Here is a 24,020-nt window from a genome sequence, read left to right as displayed (position 1 = left end):
AAGTGTGGAAAAAAATGGTAGAAAGAGGGTTAATTACATAGAATTCAGGGGACAGACCCCGAGGAACAAAGAATTATTGTGAGTTCCATGATCAAGAGGATCATGAGATTCAAAAATGCAATGAATTCAAGGCTCTAGTAGAAGGATTGATGGATAATAAGGAACTAGAATTCTTTGAGTATGCCGGAAACCTAGAAGAAAAATATGTGTGTGCCTCGGAAGAGGGGTCAACAAAGAATATTTACAAAGTCAACCACCCAGTGGTTATCATTTCGCAGCCAAGAATTAACGAAGCCGGGGCACAAGTCACACCAAAATTCGTAATCCAGAAGCCCGTTGCTTTCTCTTATAAAGATAGCAAAAGGGTACCTTGAAACTATAACTGTAATGTGACAATCCCAGAAGAGGAAATCTCGGCTAATGCATTAGAGGAAGGTCAAGACATGGGTTTTTATACGCGCGACGAAAGACGCTATGATACCCCAAATACAAAAGTTGAGCCTATTAAAGGAAAATCATTGGTGATTGAGTAAAAGAAAGAGAAGTCGGTTAAACTTGAACCGCCTGTTAATGAATCGGTAATGGAAAAAGAAGCCAAGGAATTCTTGAAATTTCTAAAACACAGCGAGTATAGTGTCGTGGAACAGTTACACAAATAGTCAGCTCGTATACTGGTACTTGCTTTACTCTTAAGCTCAGAAACCCATCGTAGCTCATTGATGAAGGTGCTGAATGAAATTTATGTAAGCTGGACCTCCTAGTCAACAATATAAGTGCCGACAACTTTATCTTCTTCAATGATGATGAAGTAGCGCCAGGAGGTAGAGGATTGACTAAGGCTTTGCACATCACGACCCGCTGCAAGAGGTATACGTTACCGGGGGTATTAATTGACAATGAATTGGCCTTGAATGTCCTATCATTATCCACACTGAACAGATTTCCTGTAGACAATTCTCACATAAAAGCCTGTCAAAATATAGTGAGGGCATTCGATGGCACAGAAAGGAAGGTAATGGGCAGAATCGAAATACCCATTTTGATCGCTCCAAGCATGTACGAGGTAGATTTCCTAGTGATGGACATCAAGCCTTACTATAATTGCCTATTGAGGAGGCCATAGATACATTCAGTAGGGGCAGTCCCTTCGTCGCTGCACCAAAAGTTGAAATTGGTAACGGAAGGTCGGTTGGTAACGATAAATGTCAAAGAGGACATCATCGCAGCAGTGACCAGTAACGTGCCATATCTAGAGGCAAACGATAAAGTAATCGAATGTTCCTTTCGGTCTTTGGAGTTTGTGAATGTGACATTCATTACCGAAGGAAACAGGATCCCAATGCCCAAGATATCCAAGACTGCAAGAATGGGTCTGCAGCTAACTGATGGGAAATGGGCCGTACCGGGAAGAGGAATGGGAGACACCTCCAAGGAAGGATTGATGCACCAATAATAAAGGACAAACAAGACCACTTCGGCTTAGGATTTAAGTCGAACGCGATACAAAGACAGAGGGAACTGGAAAAGAAGCAAGAGAGAAGGAGAGCGCGATTGAGCGGGGAGGAGATCGAATGGGAACCAATGATCTTTCCTCATATATCAAAAACTTTTATGTCTGGAGAAATCATTCACCCTGAGTAGAGGATACCAAGAATAGAAATCATGGAAGGAATGTTAGAAAATTTAGACATCAACGCCACATACGAAGAAGGAACTAGAGTAGAGAATTTGTCGAGCTTTCGCCCTTACGAGCCGAGAAGTGTTCTGAATAATTGGATTGCGGAAGAGATTCCTATAGTTTTTAGAACTAACACAAATTAATGTTCAAAACACACTTATTGCTCTAGGCCTAGGAGAAATAAGAATCATTTTTGTGAAATAGGCTTATATTCAAAATCATTATTTTAATGAAATGCATCCTTTTTTTCTTATCCCGAGCAAATATTCTTTTTTTCTTTCATTCATAATCATACCACACAAATCATTATTTTTAGATTCTTTTGTTCTTTGTATCTTCCTCCGCACCTACAACAAGTCTCTAAGTATCAACGATATGAGCGATGCTGCTACTAACTCAGAATCTCCTTTTGAGTGAGACATGTATCTATAGGGATCTCGGGACTTTGAAGTTGATAGACTGTAACTTATCTCCTGATTTGTTAAGGATGGTAGAACAAGAGGAGAAACAGATTCTACCTCATAAAGAGTCAGTAGAAATTGTGAACTTGGGAGACGAGCAAGAAAAGAAAGAAGTAAAGATTGGAGCTTACATTACCACAGAGACAAAGCGAGACCTTATTGAGTTACTCCAAGAATTCAAAAATGTTTTCACATGGTCGTATCAAGATATGCCTGGATTAAGTATTGATATCATGGTACACTGACTCCCCATAAAGGAAGAATAGAAGCCGGTTCAACAGAAGCTTTGAAAAATGAGGATTGATGTTTTGTTGAAAATAAAAGAGGAGGTTAAGAAACAATTCGATACTAGTTTCTTACAAGTGGTTAAATACTCAGAATGGGTACCCAACATCATCCATGTCCCTAAAAAAGATGGAAAAGTACAAATGTGTGTAGACTATAAGGATTTGAACAAAGCCATCCCAAAAGACAAGTTCCCATTGCTCTATATCGACACCTTAGTAAACAACACGGTAGGTTTCTCACTGTTCTCCTTCATGGATGGCTTCTTCAGATACAATCAGACAAAGATGCATCCTGAAAACATGGATAAGACCACATTTGTAACCAAGTGGGGAACATTTTGCTAGAAGGAGTTGCCATTTGGACTAAAAAATACGGGGGCAACATATCAGAGAGCCATGGTAACCCTGTTCCATGATATGATGCACAAAGAAATTGAAGTTTATGTCAACGACATGATCGCCAAATCCCGGACAGAAGAGGAGCATGTGCAAGTCTTGAGGAAATTGTTTTTAAGGTTGAGGAAATTCCAGCTGAAACTCAATCCAGGAAAATGTACCTTCGGGGCCAGGTCAGGAAAACTGCTAGGATTCGTAGTCAGCGAAAAACGGATTGAGATTGACCCAGATAAAGTCAAAGCCATACAAGAGTTACCTCCACCACGTACTCAGAAAGAAGTTCAAGGATTCTTAAGAAGACTAAATTACATCGCTCGGTTCATTTCACAACTAACCGAGAAATGTGACCCCATATTCTGTCTCTTTAGGAAACACAACCCTGATGTTTGAGATAAGAAGTGCCAGAAGACTTTTGACAAGGTTAAGCAATACTTGTCCAATGCCCCAGTGTTAACACCACCTAGTCCAGATAAGTCACTGATACTGTATTTGGCAGTATTTGAAAATTTTATGGATGTGTGCTTGGCCAACATGATGATTCAGGAAGGAAAGAAAAAGTGATATATTACCTCAGTAAGAAGTTCACTGAGTGTGAGATGAGATACTTGCCAATTGAAAAGTTGTGTTGTGCCTTAATCTGGACAACCCGAAGGTTGAGACAGTATATGTTATATCACACAACTTGGCTCATCTCAAAACTCGATCCTCTGAAGTACATGATAGAGTCGACTGCTTTGAATGAAAGAATGGTCCGATGGAAAATTCTGCTTTCTAAATTTGATATAGTTTATGTGACCCAGAAAGCTGTAAAAGGGAGTGCAATAGCAGATTTTCTAGCAAGTTGAGCTTTAGAAGACTACGAGCAGCTGAACTTTGATTTCCCAAATGAAGACCGGATGTACGTGGCAACCACTGAAGAAGACTCTCAAGAAAGTCATCCTTGGAAGCTAAACTTCGACGGAGCATCAAATGCGATGGGTAACGAAATCTGGACAGTTTTGGTTTCCCCAAACGGATATCATTATCCCTTTACTAGTAAATTGGATTTTGATTGTACAAACAATATGGCTGAATATGAAGCATGTATCATGGGAATTCGTGCAGCCATAGAACGCAAGATTAAAGTGCTAGAGGTATATGGGGATTCTGCGCTAGTGATCTATCAACTTAAAGGTGAATGGGAGACAACTGATCGCGTGATTTCATGATAGGTTTTCAATATTTATAATTAGTCATTCTTGAAACTAACTATTATTGCGATGTAGGCAAGTGTACCTATCGAACAGTAGTATAGTTTTAGCAAGACTGGATTGTCGAACCCAAAGGAACTAAAAGTACTAGTAATAACTATCTTTTTATTATCTAGCCTAAAAATAAGGTGGTTTTGTTTTAACTAACTAATTGTCTAATCTAAAAACTTACAGAGAATAGAATTGAGGAATTGATTTTGGGAAAATCGATTAAATCAAGACAATACCTAAGGAAAAATCCACCTAGACTGTACTTGTTATTCTGGCTCTGAATCGGACAATTTATTCATTTAACTTGTTCCATAGAGATCCCTAAGTTATGTTATTATCCCTATTCAAGACTAATAACCTCTAATCCCTAGATTGAATAATCAAAATAACTTCTTCTCAACTTATAATTTTTATCGATAATATCTCAAAATAATCCATAGGTAATCATAATTGAGAATTCAACTAAAAGAACATAAAAGTTTCAAACATTCCAAGTTGAGTATTTAATCATGCAAACATAGGTGTCTCCCCTCATCTAAGTAATTACCTTTGATTCAAAATATCACAGAGTTTCACATCCTCACTAAAGATTCACTCAAATCACTCGAGGTGTTTAAGGACAATAAATGAAGCACTCAATAGTCAATAATGAAAAGTCATTACCATAGGCTTACATGAAAATCAAATTTCCAACCACTATAATTTAAGATGATACATCAATCAAAAGGTCTTTAGAGGGTTGTAATGAGGCTTGGTTAGTGGGTGTGGTCACAAGCTGAAAGAAAGGGTTAGAATCGAGATTGAGTTGAAAAATTACTTAACTAGAAAAATATTTAATCATCACTTAAGTACAACATAACTCCTTCTCTGACTATAGAATTTAAATACTGAAGCTTACAAACAGAAGATCACTACTAATATGTATACATGTTTTTTTTTTTTAAGAACAAGTTAAATAACATAGACCAACTATTCAAAACAATACATAGCTAAGCAATTTATTCAACTCAAATATCGACAAAAATAGGGATTAATTTAGGGGATTTCAACAATAATGGGTTAAGGGTTAATATTAAAAGTAATACAAGAAATGGCTTGTTAGGCTCAAGGGGGTTTACTAGGGGTTAATCGTGGAGGTAGGCTTTTCATGGAATGAGTGGGTTAATCCTAAGTGCCTTAATCATTTTGAAATATCAAATCAAATGGTGTGGTTTTGACATACATAATCAAGAAAGTTCTAGAATAATAGTTCAATACTGACGCACTCAAAGCAATAATAAAAATTATGGCTTTTTAATGTTTAAAACTTGTGAATTCTAACTCAAAGTAATACCTAAAATTTGGGGAAACAATCTGAAATTTTAAATTCTTAAAAATCAACTTCTCTTGCTTGATTCTCTAATGTCTTGAAGTTTAAACAATCAATGCATAAATGCCTATGTTTTAATTCAAGATATATCAATCAACACCATAAATCAATCAAAATTTATCCTAAATACGATATGAGAGCTTTTCAAGAGAACAAGGAAACCATTCAGGGATTTTTCTGATAATGAAATAAATACCCCCCACGCTTAAGATGTACATTGCCCTCAAGGTACAAAGATAGATATTAGAATATAAAAATAAGATATGGAGAGAAGTGAAACTTCCTGTATGATGAATTCCTCGAATTAGAGTTTTGGAGAGTAATCGGTGCGAGAGTGGAGGAGGATACTCTGGCAGTGGTAGAGGTTCATTAGTCCATAAGTCCTGTGCCAAAAGAATATTATATCTAGTGGTAGCTATGGTCGTGATCGATCAGGACATGGCAGTCGTGGAGAACCTTTCCCGGTGGTGTTTTTAGTTCCTATGCGATGATGAGCTTAAGAGCTCTATATAACTGTGATAAAATCAGGAACTTTTTAAGGGATATTAGGAAAAATAATTACTCATAAAGAAATAACCGAAATTGTAAATTAAAAATAAAATTCTAAAATCTAATAAAAATAAAAAGTAGTTTTAATGAAAATTAAAAACATAAAATGATAAATAAATTTTTTAAACATCTTCATCGCTAGATGGTTCGCGAGGTGAGACTGGCGATGAGATGTGAAGGTGCTGACAAATCTGCTGTAGAGTAGCATCAATGTTGTCAAATCGTTGAAAATACTACAGCTCGAATCGAGTAAGGCGCTCAGAGATGTTAGTATATGAAGCCGCCGCATGAACTGGATGAGAGGGTAGTGGTGGCTGAGTCGGTGGGTCCTCGTGCTGTGGAGGGACATCATCAGGAATGTCCTCGTAGGCCTCTTCCTTGGTAGATTGGGAGAGACAATATTGAGGAAGGTAGGTTTCTCAACACTTTTCAATTATCCTCATGCTAAGCATGCTCGAGATGTCTTGTGGAGACATCTGGCCAATAAGGGTTAAGAATGATTCTTGGGTTGCGGTGTTGAGGAGCCCGAAGTGTCTAGCCAACGGAGTAACATAAGGGCCAATAGAGATGACCCCCTTCCTATGCTACTCCGTCTGGTGCTGAATCGCGAGGGCGATGAAATAGGCAAGGTCAATGACGTAGCCGTGCGACATACACCATAAAAAGTAGGCGTCATGAGTGTTGACGACGCCAGTGCTCTCTCACCGTCCTGTAATCGTGTGAGCCAAAATGGCGTGTAGGTACTTCAGAGATAGAGGGAGAGCCGATGCCTTGGAGTGGCTAGAATTGTAGGTGGCCCTACCTGGTACTAGTGCGTCCCAGCACCGTAAAGAAGAACGATGGATGTGGCGGTTGAGAGCATGTAAGTCATTCTCCTCCTTGAATTCCTCCGTATATAAACCCAGCGCTGTATCGAATTCTGGGACATTGAGCTGGTGGACTAACCCACCTAGGCGAAATTAGACCGTGCCATGATCATCGTAGTTCGTCATTACGGTCTGAAGATGGAACGTTGAACATAGTTCCATCGTGATCTCGAGGTATGTTGGCTCGATGATCCCAAAGAACAACTCCCAAGGGTCGGTGGTTAGAAGGGCCCGAATCGCTTCAGCCAACTGAACTTGCTCTACCGCGGCCCAGTCGATGCAACGGCCCACAATTAAAGGTTGGGCCCAGAGTATTTGGAATAGTTCTTCTTGGGGCCTGATAGGGAACCTCAAGAAAGGGTGACGAACTTTCGCGATAGGACCTGTGGAAGATGACCCTCCTTTCTTTTTCTTTGAAGCAGGGACAGCGACCTTTTTACCACGTGAAGACGACATTCTGAACCTGCAATCAAAACCATTACTTTGTTTTGATGAGTGGACAAGGAAGAATGTATCTAAAATCAAAAAGTCATAGATTATGACTAATACTTCAGCCACAACTATCATCACTTAACAATTCTAATCAAACTAATCTATTTTATAACATACTTTTGTGGCATTGCATGATAATAGCATGAATAATAATAAAAGATATATATAAAAAAAAATTGGCAAATAACAAGAAGCATTTGAAAAGTATGAGGATTGGGTTAGAATATTTGAAAAAGGCATGAGTATTCCACCTATCCTAGCCATGAATATTTTACTTTTAACTAATCAAATAGAGTAAAGAAATCTTGTAATAAAATAAAAAACTTGAACATGAAAAAATGAAAATTATTCTAGATTATGACATTTAAAAGTATGAAAATAATATAAAAACTTGCATATTATTATGATAAAAAGCATTAGAAATCATTAAAATAGACAAGAAAGAAGTAAACAAACGCTAGGAAGGGAGGATTGAGCGTCAAAAATAAAGTTAGGAGCGGCGCACGGGTGTGGCAGGGAGGCCGTGTGGAATTGCAGCTGCCAGGGTTAGGGTTTTTAAGTGGGGAAGATAATGAATAGTACAGGGTATTTATAGATTTTGGGGCACACGGCCAGGTAACACGCCCGTATTCCCCAATTTCAGCCCGTGTGATTCGCGAATTTTGAATTTGGGCACGTCTGACATTTAGTACACGCCTGTGTTCCTTGGGCGTGTGGGTGCACACGGCCGTGTATGGCGTTTTTCGTTTCTTCCATACCCATGTATGAAGACCCACGCCCATGTCAATCTAACAGGTTCGACCACGGGTGGTAGACACGGGTATGTCACACACCCATGCTGTTTTAACAGGTTTGCCCACTGTTCTTCCACACAGGCGTGTCTCACGTCCGTGTTGTTTTGGCAGGCTCAGCCATGGCCATGTCGCACGATCGTGGCGTTTTATCGTAGCTCATGTTTGGAGAAATCTTTGCCTTGTTTTCACATGGCCCTAAGCACGCCCGTGTGCTTGGCCGTGTCTCTGTGGAAAACCTGTATTCAAGAGCTTCATTAGTTAGTTAGGTGTTGAAGACTAAATTTTAAAGAAGTTAATACAGTTAGTGCTCGGGTTGCCTCTCGAGAAGCGCTTACTTATAGTCTAAGCTCGACTTACCTCTCCGTTGAATGATCATGGTGGTTTGAGGAGTTTATACTCCTCATTCCTTCTATCAATCTCATCAAAATAAGGTTTTAAACAGGTGTTGTTTACCTTAAAAGTGTCGAACTTGGGATGACTCACCTCGATCGTACCGAATGGAAAAATGCTGAGTACCGTAAGAGAGATTTCTTCATTCGGTGCAGTAGCGATAATGTAGGGATCTGCAGCATCTAATAAGACTCTATCTCCAACGTTAAGTTGATTTAGAAAGTTATTGAGCTCATTCCATCGTAGATTCAGTTTGTCGGGTGTTCTCGGTTTATGCATCCGCCATTCATCTAGCTCCTCGATTTGTAGCCTTCGATCTTCATGGATAGGTCCTCTACTATTGCTTGAGAATGGCTCATATACTTCCTTCGACTCATTTCCTGTAAAGAATGTTGCACCATATTGTCAGTTTTAGTAGAATGGTTTAGACGATTGCGAGCTTGAAGGGTGATTGTTTCGTCTCCCACACGGAGTGTGAGTTCACCTGTGCCAACATCAATAATTGTTTTAGCAGTTGCTAAAAACGGCCTTCCTAGAATTAAAGGAGTATTGCTATCCTCCTCTATGTCTAGAACAATGAAGTCAACGAGAAATATAAATTTATCGATTTTAACTAGTACATCTTCAATAATACCCCTAGGGAATCTTATAGTTTTATCTGCTAATTGAATGCTCATCCTAGTCTGTTTGGGTTTCCCGAGACCTAGTTGCTTAAACATTTTGTAAGGCATGTCGTTGATACTAGTCCCTAAATCAGCTAATGCATTATTAACATCTAAACTACCAATTAAGCAAGGAATCGTAAAACTCCCTGGATCTTTTAATTTGCTCGGTAGCTTATTTTGCAGAATAGCTGAGCACATTGCGTTTAGCTCCACATACGACGCCTCGTCCAACTTCCGCTTATTTGCTAAAAGCTCCTTTAAAAATTTCATTGCGTTTGGCATCTACGATAAAGCTTCAATAAACTGTAAGTTAATGTGTAATTTTTTTAGAGTTTAAGAAATTTACCAAATTGTTCATCTGAGCAGTCTTTCCTTGTCGCGTTGGGGTATGGCACATGAAGTTTATATTCGACATTCACTGATTTGTTTTTATTATGACCTACCTCACATTGACCTTTTCTTACCACAGTTTCTTGCCTTGGTTCTGGTTCAGGCTCAACGACTCCTTCGTCATCTTGAATATTAATTGTGCTGAATTGCTCCTTTGGGTTGGGTTCAGTATTACTTGGCAAGCTACCTTATGGTCGTTCGGAGATTAGTTTGGAAAGCTAGCCTATCTGAGTTTCGAGCCCTTGAATTGACGCTTGTTGATTTTTAAGTGCTGTCTCGGTGTTCTGAAAACGGGTTTCTAACACCGATATAAACTTTGAGTGCATCTCTTCAAGGTTCGGCTTCTTTTCCTATTGATAGGGTGGTTGTTGAAAACCCGGAGGATGCTGTCGTCTTTGATTTTCTTGACTACCCCACGAGAAATTGGGGTGGTTCCTTCAACCTGCATTGTAAGTGTTACTATATGGGTTATTTTCGAGTCAAAAGTTATTGTTACCTATATATTGGACTTGTTCCTCCTTGATGCTAGGGTTGAAGGGTTGATACTCTGTGCATGCTCTTCCTCCATTCGTCTCGCACCTCATTACTAGATGCACTTGAGTAGAACCAAGTAAACCATCAATCTTTTTATTTAGAAGTTCTACCTGGTTTGACAGCATAGTAACCGAATCGACATTATAAATGCCTACTGTTTTAGTTGGCTTAGTCCTCATGACTTTCCACTGATAGTTATTCAGTGACATCTCTTCTATAAACTCATAGGCATCTTCAGGCGTTTTATTATTGATGGTTCCGCCAGCAGCTACGTCAACCATTTGTCGAGTCAAAGGATTCAAGCCATTATGGAACGTTTGAACCTATAGCCAAAGCAGTAACCCATGGTGAGGGCACCTTCTCAGTAAGTCTTTGTATCTCTCCCATGCATCGTAAAAAGTTTCTAAGTCTATCTGCACAAATGAAGAGGTATCATTACGTAATTTAGCCGTTTTAGCCAGCGAAAAATATTTTAATAGAAATTTTTCGGTCATTTGTTCCCAAGTAGTGATTGACCCTTATGGTAATGAGTTCAACCACTGTTCAGCTTTGTTTCTCAATGAAAAAGGGAAGAACCGAAGACGAATGGCATCATCAGAAACACCATTACTTTTAAATGTATCGCATAGTTCTAAGAAGTTTGCTAAGTGAGCGTTGGGATCCTCATCCTGCAAACTATCAAACTGAACAAATTGTTGTATCATTTGAATAGTGTTAGGTTTTAGTTCAAAAGTATTTCCAGCTACAGCAGGTCTAACTATGCTCGATTCAGTTCCTGTTAAAGAAGGTTTAGCATAATCATACATAGTGTGTGGAGCCGGATTTTGATTAACCGCAATTGCAGGAGGTATCTAATTGTCTTGGTTTTCAGCCATCTCTTCGGTTGGGGGTTGAGTATCATCCTCTTGCTCGTTCTCTCTGTATCTTAAGCTTCGCCTTATTTCTCTTTGATGTCTGTGAACTGTGCAATCGATTTCTTCGTCAAAAAGTAGTGGTCTTAACGGGTTTCTTCTAGTCATAAATTATAAAAACCTACCAAGAGAAAGAAAAAAGTAAATTAATAAATAATAATAAATTAAATTAAATTAAATTGCGAGAAAAATAAATGGCTAAAGTAATAAAAATTGAGCGTTCCTAATATCTTAGTTCCCCAGCAACGGAGAAAAAAACTTGATCGCGCGATTTCGTGATAGGTTTTAAATATTTATAATTAATCATTCTTGAAACTAACTATTATCGCGATGTAGGCAAGTGTACCTATCGAACAGTAGTATAGTTTTAGCAAGACTGGATTGTCGAACCCAAAGGAACTAAAAGTACTAGTAATGACTGTCTTTTTATTATCTAGCCTAAAAATATGGTGGTTTTGTTTTAACTAACTAATTATCTAATCTAAAAACTCACAGAGAATAGAATTGGGGAATTATTTTTGGGAAAATTGATTGAATCAAGACAATATCTAAGGAAAAATCCACCTAGACTGTACTTGTTATTCTGGCTCCGAATCGGACGATTTATTCATTTAACTTGTTCCATAGAGATCCCTATGTTATGTTGTTATCCCTATTCAAGACTAATAACGCCTAATCCCTAGATTGAATAATTGAGACATTTCTCTAATTAACACCTTAGGGTTGCATTAACTCGATCTATGGATCCCCTTATTAGGTTTCACCTAATCCGGAAAAATCTTGTCACCCTATGTCTAGGCGTGCAAACAACTCCGCTTAATTATGACGAATGTACTCTTAGACAGGGTCTATGCCTCCTCTGAATAAGAGCTTATCTTGAATCAGTATTCTGGGATATCAAAACAAAAATTAAGAACACATAATTAAGAACAAGTTAAATATTTATCATACAATTTAGAAAATAATAACAAGATTCGTCTTAGGTTCCATTCCCCTTAAGTATTTAGGGGTTTTAATTCATAACTAAATAAGAAAACATCTCAGAATAATAAAGAATACAAAACATAAAGAAAACCCAAAACTCTTAAAGAGGAAATTGAGGAGAGATCTTCAGTTTTGATGATGAATCCGGCTTCTAAGATGGATCAATCGGCTTCCTCAGAGTAATTTCTTACTCCCTCCCCGTGTGTCCCTTTTTTTCCTCCTCTAGGGTGTATTTATAGGCTTTGGAATGCCTAAGAGCCCTCAAAATTAGCCTTTTTCGAATTGGACTCAACTTGGGCTCGGCAGGGACACGCCCATGTGCGATTACTTCAGGCCGTTCTCGAGCCTGCCAAATTGACACAATCGTGTGGTCTGCCCGTGTGAAAAGGTCCAGGCCGTGTTAATTTTGTACTTTGGCCCACTTTCTCTGTTTTTGGCCCGTTTCTCATTCCTTTTGCTCTCCTATGCTCTCCTAAGTGTAAAACATGAATTTAAAGCATTAGGAGCATTGAATTCACCAATTCTAATGGGAAATCATCCATAAAATGCGTTAAACATGGGGTAAAAATATGTAAAAATTACGGTTTATCAACAAGAGATCCCAAGTTGATCAATTATCGAAGTTTGGTCCTTGAATTAATTAAAGAGTTTGATGATATCATCTTCTGTTACCTTTTACGAGAAGAAAATCAGGTGGTTGACACCTTAGCAACTTTAGCTTCCATGATCAAGGTGAACAAATAAGAGGATATGAAACCGATCCAGATGAGTATTTACGAGGCTCCGACTTATTGTTACAACATCGAAGAAGAAGAAGAAAAGGATGATCATCCTTGGTATCACGATATACTGCAGTATGTGAAGAATCGTGAATACTCCGACCAAGCTACTGAGAATGATAAAAGGAAGTTGAGAAGATTGGCCAGTGATTATGTCTTGGATGGGGAGATCCTATACAAAAGAAGAAAAGATCAAGTGCTATTAAGATGTGTGGATGCTATAGAAGCTAAGAAAATCTTAGAAGAAGTCCATGAGGGCGTCTGTGGGACACACGCTAATGGCTTTACAATGGCCAGGCAAATTATGAGGTTCGGTTATTATTGGTCCATCATAGAAGGGGATTGTATTAACTACGCCAAAAGATGTCATAAATGCCAAATCTATGGAGACAAGATTCATATACCTCCTTCGCCGCTACATGTTATGACTTCTCCATAGCCTTTCTCTATGTAAGGCATGGATGCCATTAGGCCAATTTCGCCAAAAGCTTCAAATGGGCATTGATTCATCTTTGTGGTCATCGACTACTTCACCAAGTGGGTAGAGGCCGCTTCATATGCTAATGTTACAAAATCGGCAATTAGTAAGTTTCGGAAAAAGAAAATCATTTGTCGATATAGAATACCGAAAAGGATCATATCTGACAATGCATTGAATTTGAACAACAGTACGATAGCGGAGGTCTGCAGTCAGTTCAAGATCAGACACTATAATTCGTCACCGTGTCGCCCAAAAATGAATAGGGCGATGGAGGCAGACAATAAGAACATCAAGAAGATTGTAGGGAAGATGACTGAAAGTTATAGAGATTGGCATGAGAAGCTACCATTCACCTTCTATGCTTATCGAACATCTGTCAGGACCTCTACCGGGGCAACGCCTTTCTCACTGGTTTGTGGAATAGAGGCAGTTTTACCTATTGAGGTTAAGATTCCTTCCTTCAGAGTTTTTTCAGAAATAAAGTTGGACGAAGCAGAATGGATCCAGTCCTGATATAATCAGTTGAATCTGATTGAAGAAAAAAGGCTAAGGGCTATCCGTCATGGTCAGATGTACCAAAAACGGATTATGCGAGCTTACAACAAAAATGTTCGTCCTAGAGAATTCCACGAAGGAGACCTAGTATTGAAAAGGATCCTGCCCAGACAAAAAGATTTCAAAGGAATATGGATGCCGAATTGGGAAGGACCTTATGTGGTAAAGAAGGCCTTTTCTGGAGGAGCGTTGATATTAACCGAAATGGATGGCAAGACTTTACCCAATCCTGTGAATTCAGATTCAGTTAAAAAATACTTCACTTAAAAAAAAAAGAGGAGAGGCCAAGGTGAAAACCCGCAAAGGGTACCTTGAGACCAAAGGGATTTTGAATTGAAAACCCGTTGTCGAAACCATTTTTTTATTTTGGAAAAAAATGGGGATTGACTTTTAAAACAAAGTGTGGAGTCGCCACCAATCTTTTTGTTTAGGTGTGATTGGATCACCTAATAAAACATTTTATTACATTTAAATCAATTTTGGCCTACGTAAATTTTAAAAAAATAGGTTCGGGAGCTGGTTACGTATGAGGAAGGATTAGCACCCTCACTACGCCCAAAATTGGTACCAAATTGATTAAGTAATGTCCTTATGTGTAAGATTTAAAAAGATTTTGAAATATGGTTCCTTTTAAAACATTGGAGTGGTTTAAGTTGGTCGTCAAAATTCTCTTGTTTCAAAGGAACACAGCATCACATCCAGCACGATAGGATACGATCCTTTATACCTTTGAAAACACGATTAATTTTTTACTTTCCAAAAGCTCATACGTTGAAAATTACAAAAGGATGCCCAACTATTTAGTCCGACGAAAAATTGAAACCCAGCACGGTTGGGCACGATTCCCCGAATTTCCAAACATTAAACATTGCCTTATTTTAGAATTTTTAAATAAACAATTGTAAACTAGCTCAAAACACATTTATTTGACTTGAAATAAAATGGAATAATTAATTCTAAAAGTTGGATATTACAAAGTAATATTTGTACAAAAAGAGGAATAATAAACATGGGATAATATGCACACATAAAGTACAATACTTGGTGAATGAAGATAATATAACCTTATTTAACTAACTAACAAAATAAACAATTAAATATAACTAACCTAAGAAAGATGTAACCAAATTTTCAAGCATGGATGGAGAATAGTTGACATAACAAATACAAAAATAAAACAAATCCAACAAATATATATATGGCATAACATAAAACAATCAATGCAAAATGTATAAAACAAAATAGAAATTAGAAGCCAATGTGATATAAGACAATTTTAAAATAATGATGAATTGATAAACACATAATATACATAATATATGAATTGATGAATTTGAAATAATTTGTATAAAAAACTAGGGATATATATAATTATTGAAATAGATGTTATAGAGTGAAGACCATTTGAATCATATAATATGCAAAATGTTAAAAAATTATTTAAAATTGACAATATACACATAATAAAGGAAAATTTAAATAATACATAAAATTTGAAAGGATAGTAAAATATATAATAAAATATAATCTTAGGAAATAAACTTTATACATAATAGATTAAAAACATATATATATATATATATAAATAAATTTTAGAAGCAATTATATGTAAAAATAACATGGAATTAAATATGTATCTAGGATCAAATATATGTACCAATATATACAAAAACATTTAAACGAAATATTATATAAAATGTTAAAATAATTTGATACAAAAAGAACTTCAAAATGATGATTTCATAAAAACAAAGTAGAGTTATTAAAATTGCTCAACACATATATAAAAATATTAAGAACTTTAAAATAATAAGTATCACGAATAGAAGACTCAATTAGAATAATATATATACATATATATATATATATAAAATTTTAAACGAAATATTGTACAATAGGTAAAATAATATGATATAAAAACTTTACAATAGTGATTCTAAAACAAAATAATATCATCAAAGTAACTCCAAAATGTAAAAATAAGTAAACAATAATTAAAACATGAATATTAGATAAATCTTTCTTTTAAGAAAATGAATTATAAAAAACTCAATTAAAATAAAATTAAAATGGAAGGATAATTTATAAATAAAATAGGCCATTTAAATTAAAAGAGGACCAGCGCGCCACGTATGCGAATGCCTAGGGACCAAATCTGGAAATATTTCAGATCCCAAAACGCTGAGTTGAAGCTCGGGCTAAATTGCAAATATGCGCAAATTACAGAGCCAAATTTAAAAAATGAAGTAAAACAAATAAGGCGTAATTGAATGCTGCACGCAATTAACCCTCTAAAGCCAAACGCGCGGATCTCATTCAAGCACGGGCCGGGTCATCGGGTTGTGGCTAACATACGGTGTTGTTTTTAAACCATTGAAGTTGGTCAAAACGACGCCATTTCCAATCTTTTATAATGGCTAAATCAACCGAATCAAGCTAATTCCCTTCTTTTTCCCTTATCAAACCCTAAATCTCCCCCTCTAACTGCCGATTCATCTCCACAAAATGGTGCTCTCAAGTTTGAAGGAATAACCTTTCACCCTCGAGATCTTCCTTCGGCTTCAATTTCAACGAAGTAAAGAGAATAAATCCATGGCATATTTGCACAGTAAGGTTTTTCTTTTCCTTTGTTTTCTTTTTTTAAAAGACAAATGCAATAATGAAGCATTCAAGAAAATAAATCGAAAGAAAAAAAAAACTAGAAAAGCTTAAATCATAAATCACCTTAAAAATTTTGACTGATTTCTTTGTATTCGATTTGCATGCGTAATCTATTTACAGTGTACAATCGGCTTTTTATAGCCGAGCCAAAGGAAAAAAAATAATAAAATAGAAAATGTAAATACAAATTTCTTTTTCTGTTATTGTTTTCTCAGTTTATTTGTTCTTCTCGCAGGTTCTATGGACGCCAGGCGTGCTGTACGGAGGAAGAGGCCGTGGAGGCCGTGCATGGGAACCACTCGTGGGAGCCCGATCTGCTGCTGCTCTAGCGGGTTCCAGAAACCTCTAGGGTTTCTGGTGTTTCCAAACTATTGGGCCCCTTTGGGCCATTTATAAATTGGGCTAGGATTTTGGGTTTTGGACTAGTGTTTTATTCCTGTTTCGGGCTATGTTTTGTTATGGGGCTTAAGGGATTTATTTGGGTTAATGGACTTTGGGTTAGTGTTTTAGGCCTTTATTTTGTAAAAAGACTTGGACTTTTAATTTATTTGGTTCATGGCTTTATTTTTTATTATTATTTTTTTCTATTTTTGGTTTTGGTATGGTTTTTTATGGGCCCAGGCGAAATGGGCCTATTACACCCGTAAAAGGGTAATTCAAATTTTGATCGAAGGTGGGGCATGCGGTAGTCTTGCAATACCTGAATTAACAAGGAGGAGAGATGTTACGTCTTGGGGCATCAACAGAGTGCTCTTGATCCCCTAAACACATATTGAACTCAAAAGAGGTTCTCAAGAAGCTTGTACAGAGAAGCTCATGCTGCGATATCTAGGGCACCTATTTTCCTTTTATTCATTTTGTATTCTAGCAATATTTGTTTTCTTTGATAAATCTACTCTTTTCAAATGTTGTTTCTGATAAATTTTAGTTCTGTCCATCATTACGATCTTTTTCAAGCATTTTGCATTGAAATAACGATTAATGGACTAATGATACTCTTATAGAAAGAGTTTTACATTTTACTCTGAAAGTTTCTAAATAGTACAGGAACCTGAAACAGGACTATTATTTAGAACTAACTAAACCTAAGGGTTGGAAATATTTGAGAAAGAAGAGTTTAAATTGTGACTATTTCTTCGGGTTTTCTGTCAAATATATGAGCTGAACAAGAAGACAGGGAATTGCGTCAACGATAAAACCTTGATGAACAAAAAGCAATGACAACCCAAACATTAAGAAGGGATCATTCTCATTCTGCATTCATGCAAATATCATTTATACACATCTAATTAAGAGCATTTGATTCATTCTAATCATCACATCCTAATCATTTTGCATAAATATAGGTCCATGAAATTGATTCTACAGGTCATGTCCCCCAGAGGATGATTTAGCAAGATCGATGAATTACAAGTCTTGTCTCTCTAAAGTTGCAGTGGAGCAGACTGAAGTTAGCAAATCTTATTTCCTTGAAGTTGCAGTGGAACAGATTGAAGCTATAATTATAGATCTTATCTCTCTGAAGTTGTAGTAGAGAGGATCATAGCATACCTTATCTTCCTGAAGTTGCAGTGGAGCAAGTTGAAATTACAAGTCTTATCTCTTTGAAGTTCTAGTGGAGTAGACTAAAGATGGCAAATCTTATCTCCCTGAAGTTGCAGTAGAGTAAATTACGACCACTAAGCTTATCTCTCTGAATTTGTAGTGGAGTAGGTTGAAGTTACAAGTTTTATCTCCCTGAAGTTGCAGTGGAGCAGACTGAAGATAGCAAATATTATTTCCCTGAAGTTGCAGTGGAACAGATTGAAGCTATAAATTACAGATTTATCTCTTTGAAGTTGCAGTAGAGAAAATCAAAACAAACCTTATCTAACTGAAATTGCAGTGGAATAGGTTGAAATTACAAGTCTTATCTCCTTAAAGTTAGAGTGGAGCAGACTAAAAACTACAAACCTTATCTCTCTGAAGTTACAGTAGAGCAGGTTGAAGCCATAAGCCTTATCTCCCTGAAGTTGCAGTGGAGCAGACTAAAACACAAATCTCATATCCCTGAAGTTGTAGTGGAGTAGACTAAAAACTACAAGTCTTATCTCTCTGAAGTTACAGTGGAATGGATCGAAGCAACAAGACACAGTGGACTGGAATGAGGCTACCTGAAGAAGAGGAGCACCAAAGAAGTCAAAACTCGGTGAGACCGGGAAAAATTGGTCTTTCAAAAGTCTTTACTCTGTTCTCGTTACACGACAACAAGCAAAGAGGGGCAGCTGTACAGCCCAATTTTCTGCCCGGGCCCACTATTACAAACCCAACTAAACCTAGCCCAAATAACCTAAACTCAACTACACCCAAACCCAAACCCAAACCCAAACCCAAAACCAAAACCCTAGCCCAAAACCCCAATAAAAAAACAAAAAATAAACAAACCCTAGGTGCGCCGCACCTAAGGTCTTCTGACCCCTAGCCTGCGCCGCCACCGCGCTTCCTCCGCCACTTCTACTGTTGCCACCGTCCATTCACCTGCAAAAAAAGAGAGCAGAGAAATCATTAAACAAACAAGTTGTAAATGGCTATAAAAGCCATCTAAAAAACCATTGTAACTTCTTCTTCTTCTACGAATATATAAAAATATAAGAACAGATTCAAACAAAAAAATCCAACAAGTTGATCAAAAACAGATTCAACGCGCAAAGGTCTTGAATTGCTTTTTTTTAGTTTATTTTTCTCTTTATTTTCTTCCTTCAAATACATACATACATATTATTTTTATTTAAGAAAACAGTATATATTATATAGATATATATATAACAAAACAAAACTTACCTTCTGGAGTTTCGGCCGCCGTGCACTGTGGCTAACGGAGGCAGTCGACGGCGATGAACTGTTGGAACTCTCGCTGGACCCTAGGGCTTCTTCAGAGAAAAACAAAAATGGAGAGAGGTTTTTTTTTTTTTTTGAAAAGTGTTAAAAATGTTTTTTTTTTAATTTTTGGCCTTATATAGACCTCCAAAACGACGCCGTTTTGGGCAAGCCTTTTAGGCACCAAAACGAAGTCGTTTTGCCTTGGCCGACCCGAATCTGACCCGCTCCAAGCCTAGGATCCGCGTGTTTTTAATGGAAGGGCTAATTGCACTTTTAGCCCTTCCGCTTTTTTATTGTTTTGCAATCAAGTTTTTTTATTTTAATTTTACCCCATAATTTATTTCAATTTTCATTTTGGTCCATATTTAAACCACGACGTTTTAGAGGGTAGGGATTATTGCCCTTTTGGACACTCCTTGTTATTCGCGCGTTCAAATTGGCCCATTTCCACTTTATTTATTTCGGATTTGCCCCAAAACTTACTTTTTAGATTCAATTTAGCCCTTTTCGTTACTTTTGTTGTTTTATTATCAATTTTATGTATTATTACTATTATTATTATTACCATTATTATTACTTTTATTGTTTTTATTACTATTATTATTACTATTTTTGTTATTATTATTATTACTATTGTATTATTACTATTATTGTTATTATTACATTTTTTGTTGTATTTACTTATACGTTATTATTATTATATTAACCAACCTAATTTTTTTTCAGCACACTTATTTTATTTATTTATATATCATTACTCTTATTATTATCATTTCATCATTTATTTTATTTATATCTTTTAATAATTTCAAACTTTAGATTATTTATTATTTGTATTATTGTTATTATTATTATTATCATTATTAATTAGTATTATTTTAAAACTACCTTACCTAATATTTCTTTCTTTCTTTACCCATTAATAATTACTATTAATTTTTTAAATTAAATTTTAGTTTTTATTTGTTCATTTACTTTTCTTTTATTTCATTTTATATACGATTGATTTGTTTTATTATTTTATTATTATTTACCCTTTTTTTATTTTTGCCCTTATTATTGTTATTTACATTATCACCCTCATTTTTATTCGATTATGCATATCGGCATTACGATTCATTTTCCATTTTACTACAAAATCATATTGCATTAACCTTCACTCGATACATAAAATTGTGTTTTAAAAAAATTATTATAAGCGATACTCCGTGTTTCGAGATTTGAAAAAGTCGTTCCCTAACTTACGGGGTTTTGATTTTCTCAATAAATTCGAATACACGAGTCCCTTTTTAAAACATAAGTTTTTGTAAATAATCTCGGGAATTAAGAAAATATCGTGTTCTAACTCACAGGATATGATCTCTTTCTAAAACCGAGATAATCAAACATCTTCCAAAATAAATAATTTTCGGTGTTTATCTTCATTTTGGGGATTTAAGATATTGTGTCCTAACTTACGGGACATAATTTTTTCCTCGATTAACGTGTAATACGCTATTTTCTCAAAAAACTTGATTAAATAATATTTTAACAAACGATCATACTTTTAAAATGTTTAAAGTTCTCAAATTTTTAACAACAAGACATTGATTAATCAACTAGGTACCAATTTTGGACGCATCGAGGGTGCTAACCCTTCCTCGTGCGTAATCGAATCCCGAACCCGTTTTCTGGATTTTGTAGACCAAAAATCATCATTTTAATAAATTTAATTTTTTGTTAAAATGACTGAATTATCAGGTGATCCGATCACATCTAAATAAAAAGGATTGGTGGCGACTCCCCTTTTTTTTTTCATTCTCAAAATAAAATCGACTTCGTTTTTTTTTCAAAAAAATGGTTTCGACATATGTAAAATGAGGTTATGAAACAAATGTTTAGATATGATTTTGTTTTATGTTTTGGCATAAATTAATATGGCTATTAAGTGTGAAAATGGTTGATAATGATATGGCTTACATGGTGTATGATTTGGTTGGAAAATGGTTGAGAATTTGGTATAAAATATTGTGGTTTTGATGCTTGTAGGGAGGACCCTTAATGGGTGGAAAATTTGGTTTAAAATGTTGTAAATGGCCTATTTTTGCCCACACGGGTAGAGACACGGGCGTATGTCTCAACCGTGTTGCTCGAGGGATATTTCGAAATGAGCCTGGGCAGACCACACAGTTGCACACACGGGCGTATGCTAGGCCATGTGGCCAAGTCAGTTTCGACCATGGGCTAGACACACGGGAGTGTGATTGGCCGTGTGACCCAAGTCAGTAGCCTCCTTAATTTTCACACGGCCTGGCACACGGGCGTGTGGCTTGTGCAACTTTGAAAAATGTTTAAGTTTTAGAAAAATTTTGTATGAGCTCGGTTTAGCCCCAAAAAATTTCTATTGTATGTTTAAGGTCTCGTTGACCTATGTAAGGGACTCTGTAATGATTTATGATTATGAGTAAATGATGTTTGTGAATTCTTTGTGAATTATTCTGATTTGTCCGGTAACGCCTTTAACCCTAGTCCGGCGATGGATACGGGTTAGGGGTGTTACACATATTCATTGAGAGTTTATTGTAATATCTTTTCTTACTTTCACAGCTTTATTTTTAGAGCTCCAATTTGCAAACACACACCTACTATTAATTTTTAGTTTTCTCATCTTCTCTTTTTTATAAGGAGTACACTTGAGGTTTTTAAGGTTAAAAACCTTAAATGATTAGAAAGGGTTCTAGTTGATCCTTTACAAAAGGTAGAGGGTTTAAAAGATAGGGATTGTAAAGGTTATATCTTTTCCGTAAAAGTTAACAATTGAAATATAGTGAATTGGGAAATCCTTAGTTTAGGTATACCAAGGTAGTGGAGGTAGGCAATTGGGGCTGGACTATTATAAATTAAATTGTTCAAGTTTTTCTTTCATTTCCTTATTATTTAGAAAAGTTTTTCAAAATACCAATTCTCCCCCCCTTTGGTATTTTTGAGTCTAACACAATTGCACCCTTGGATATCCTTCTAAACTCCTAAGGATCTATACTATTGAATATGGTATTAAGTGCTTTAAAACATGCATTAGCCAACTTATCTTCCTTAGTGATCCATGTAAATTTCTAGCTTAGGAGTATTTAAACAACCAACATCTATGGTAAGAGGCTCCCAACTGGTCAGCATTGCATTCCAAGCTTTCTCATCTAAAGACTTGATAAACACCCTCATCCAAGCTTTCCAATAGATGTAGTTGGATCCATCAAGTATAGAAGGTCTTTAAATTAAGCTTCCCTTCATCTTTGAGCAATTCAATAGCAAAATCTTTCACCTAGTACGTTAAGTGTCTATCTCTGATACCAATTGTTAGTATTGAGTTATTTGTCAGTTGTACATTAAATTTAAACTAAAAGAACAAATGAAAGATTAAATAGTAAAGATGGACACACGAATTGCTTATGTAGTTCAAAACTCTTTCCTATGTTTGTGAGGTCTTATCCAAAGAGTAATCCACTATGAATTAACAGTATAAGATGTGACTTAAGTTCAACTCATTTACCAAGTTGCAACCTCACTCCTATATATAAAATAATATCACTCCCCACTAAGGCTTTTCTCTTGAAATTAAAGAGTTCATTAACAATGTGTACTAAAAACAAATTCATCTATTGAACAAAATAAATACTCTCTCTAATTCGTATATAATAAAATAAACAAGACTTTTTTAAATAGACAAAAATAAACTTGTAATTCACTAGGTAATGTGATTGAAATATGCCACTTAAATTGCAAGCCAAATAGTCTTTATAGAATAAAAAGATATCTTTTAAACTTGAAATTCTATGAAAACATAATCTCTTCAAATATGGTAACAAAGAACTCTCCAAAAGTATCATTGGATGACCCAATATCCTCATCAATCATATACCAATTATAATCATGTGCGATACTACTCAAATTATTAAAGCATGCCAACAAATATGGCAAATTGCACATTGAGTTGCAACCAACAATGCACCAGATAGCATTAACCTTTACAGCATTTACATCAAGTAGACAAGGTGTCGAATCCCAAGTATTAATTTTTTTTCCCAAAGCATCTAATATTTCAACCATCGTAGCATGCCAATGAGGAGTTTTAACCGCTTGTCATGCAAAGTTTAGCCCTCCAACATCAAAACCTGACACATGTTTAGATGCAACTATCAAGGCTTAGTCATGAGTTCTTCAGTACATTTCTTAATAAGGTAGAATAAAATTTATTTCAAAAATTTTTAATTTTTGAGTTAATCGAATTGAGTTATTTGAGTTATTCAAATTATTTGAGTTTGAGGCGGGTTGAATTTTACAATTTGAATAACTCAAATAATTCCAATGACAAATTGGTATAAATACTTTTTTGGTCCCTGTGAACTTTGAAAATAAGCAAATTGGTCTCTCTCACAACAAAAATTACAAAAGAAATAAAATAATTTTCAAATTTTCAAAATAATTTTAAAATTCAAAATTTTTATTTTAAAAAATAATAAAATTCTAAAAATATATTTAAAAATTAAAATTCTAAAATTTTCTAAAATAATAATTTTGGGACATAATTAATTATTCAAAATTATCATATACTCAAGTATCTTTCTTTTCTTTTCTTTTTTCTTTTTCCTTTTTTTGCTTTGAAAATATTTTCAAATATATATGGTTTCAAATTTATGTGTTC

General features: G+C 35.7%; 1 non-coding gene across 1 annotated transcript; it reads left to right on the top strand.

Annotated features, from left to right (window-relative positions):
• The first annotated feature begins 10,451 nt into the window (after positions 1 to 10,451).
• On the top strand, positions 10,452 to 10,558 carry LOC128296205 (small nucleolar RNA R71). The gene has a single exon (XR_008286754.1). It is a non-coding gene; the product is annotated as a small nucleolar RNA R71 (small nucleolar RNA).
• The last annotated feature ends 13,462 nt before the right edge of the window (positions 10,559 to 24,020 follow it).

This window comes from Gossypium arboreum, chromosome 7 (assembly GCF_025698485.1).
Source record: "Gossypium arboreum isolate Shixiya-1 chromosome 7, ASM2569848v2, whole genome shotgun sequence".
Lineage (NCBI taxonomy): Eukaryota > Viridiplantae > Streptophyta > Magnoliopsida > Malvales > Malvaceae > Gossypium > Gossypium arboreum.
This window is presented reverse-complemented; position numbering and strand designations above follow the sequence as displayed.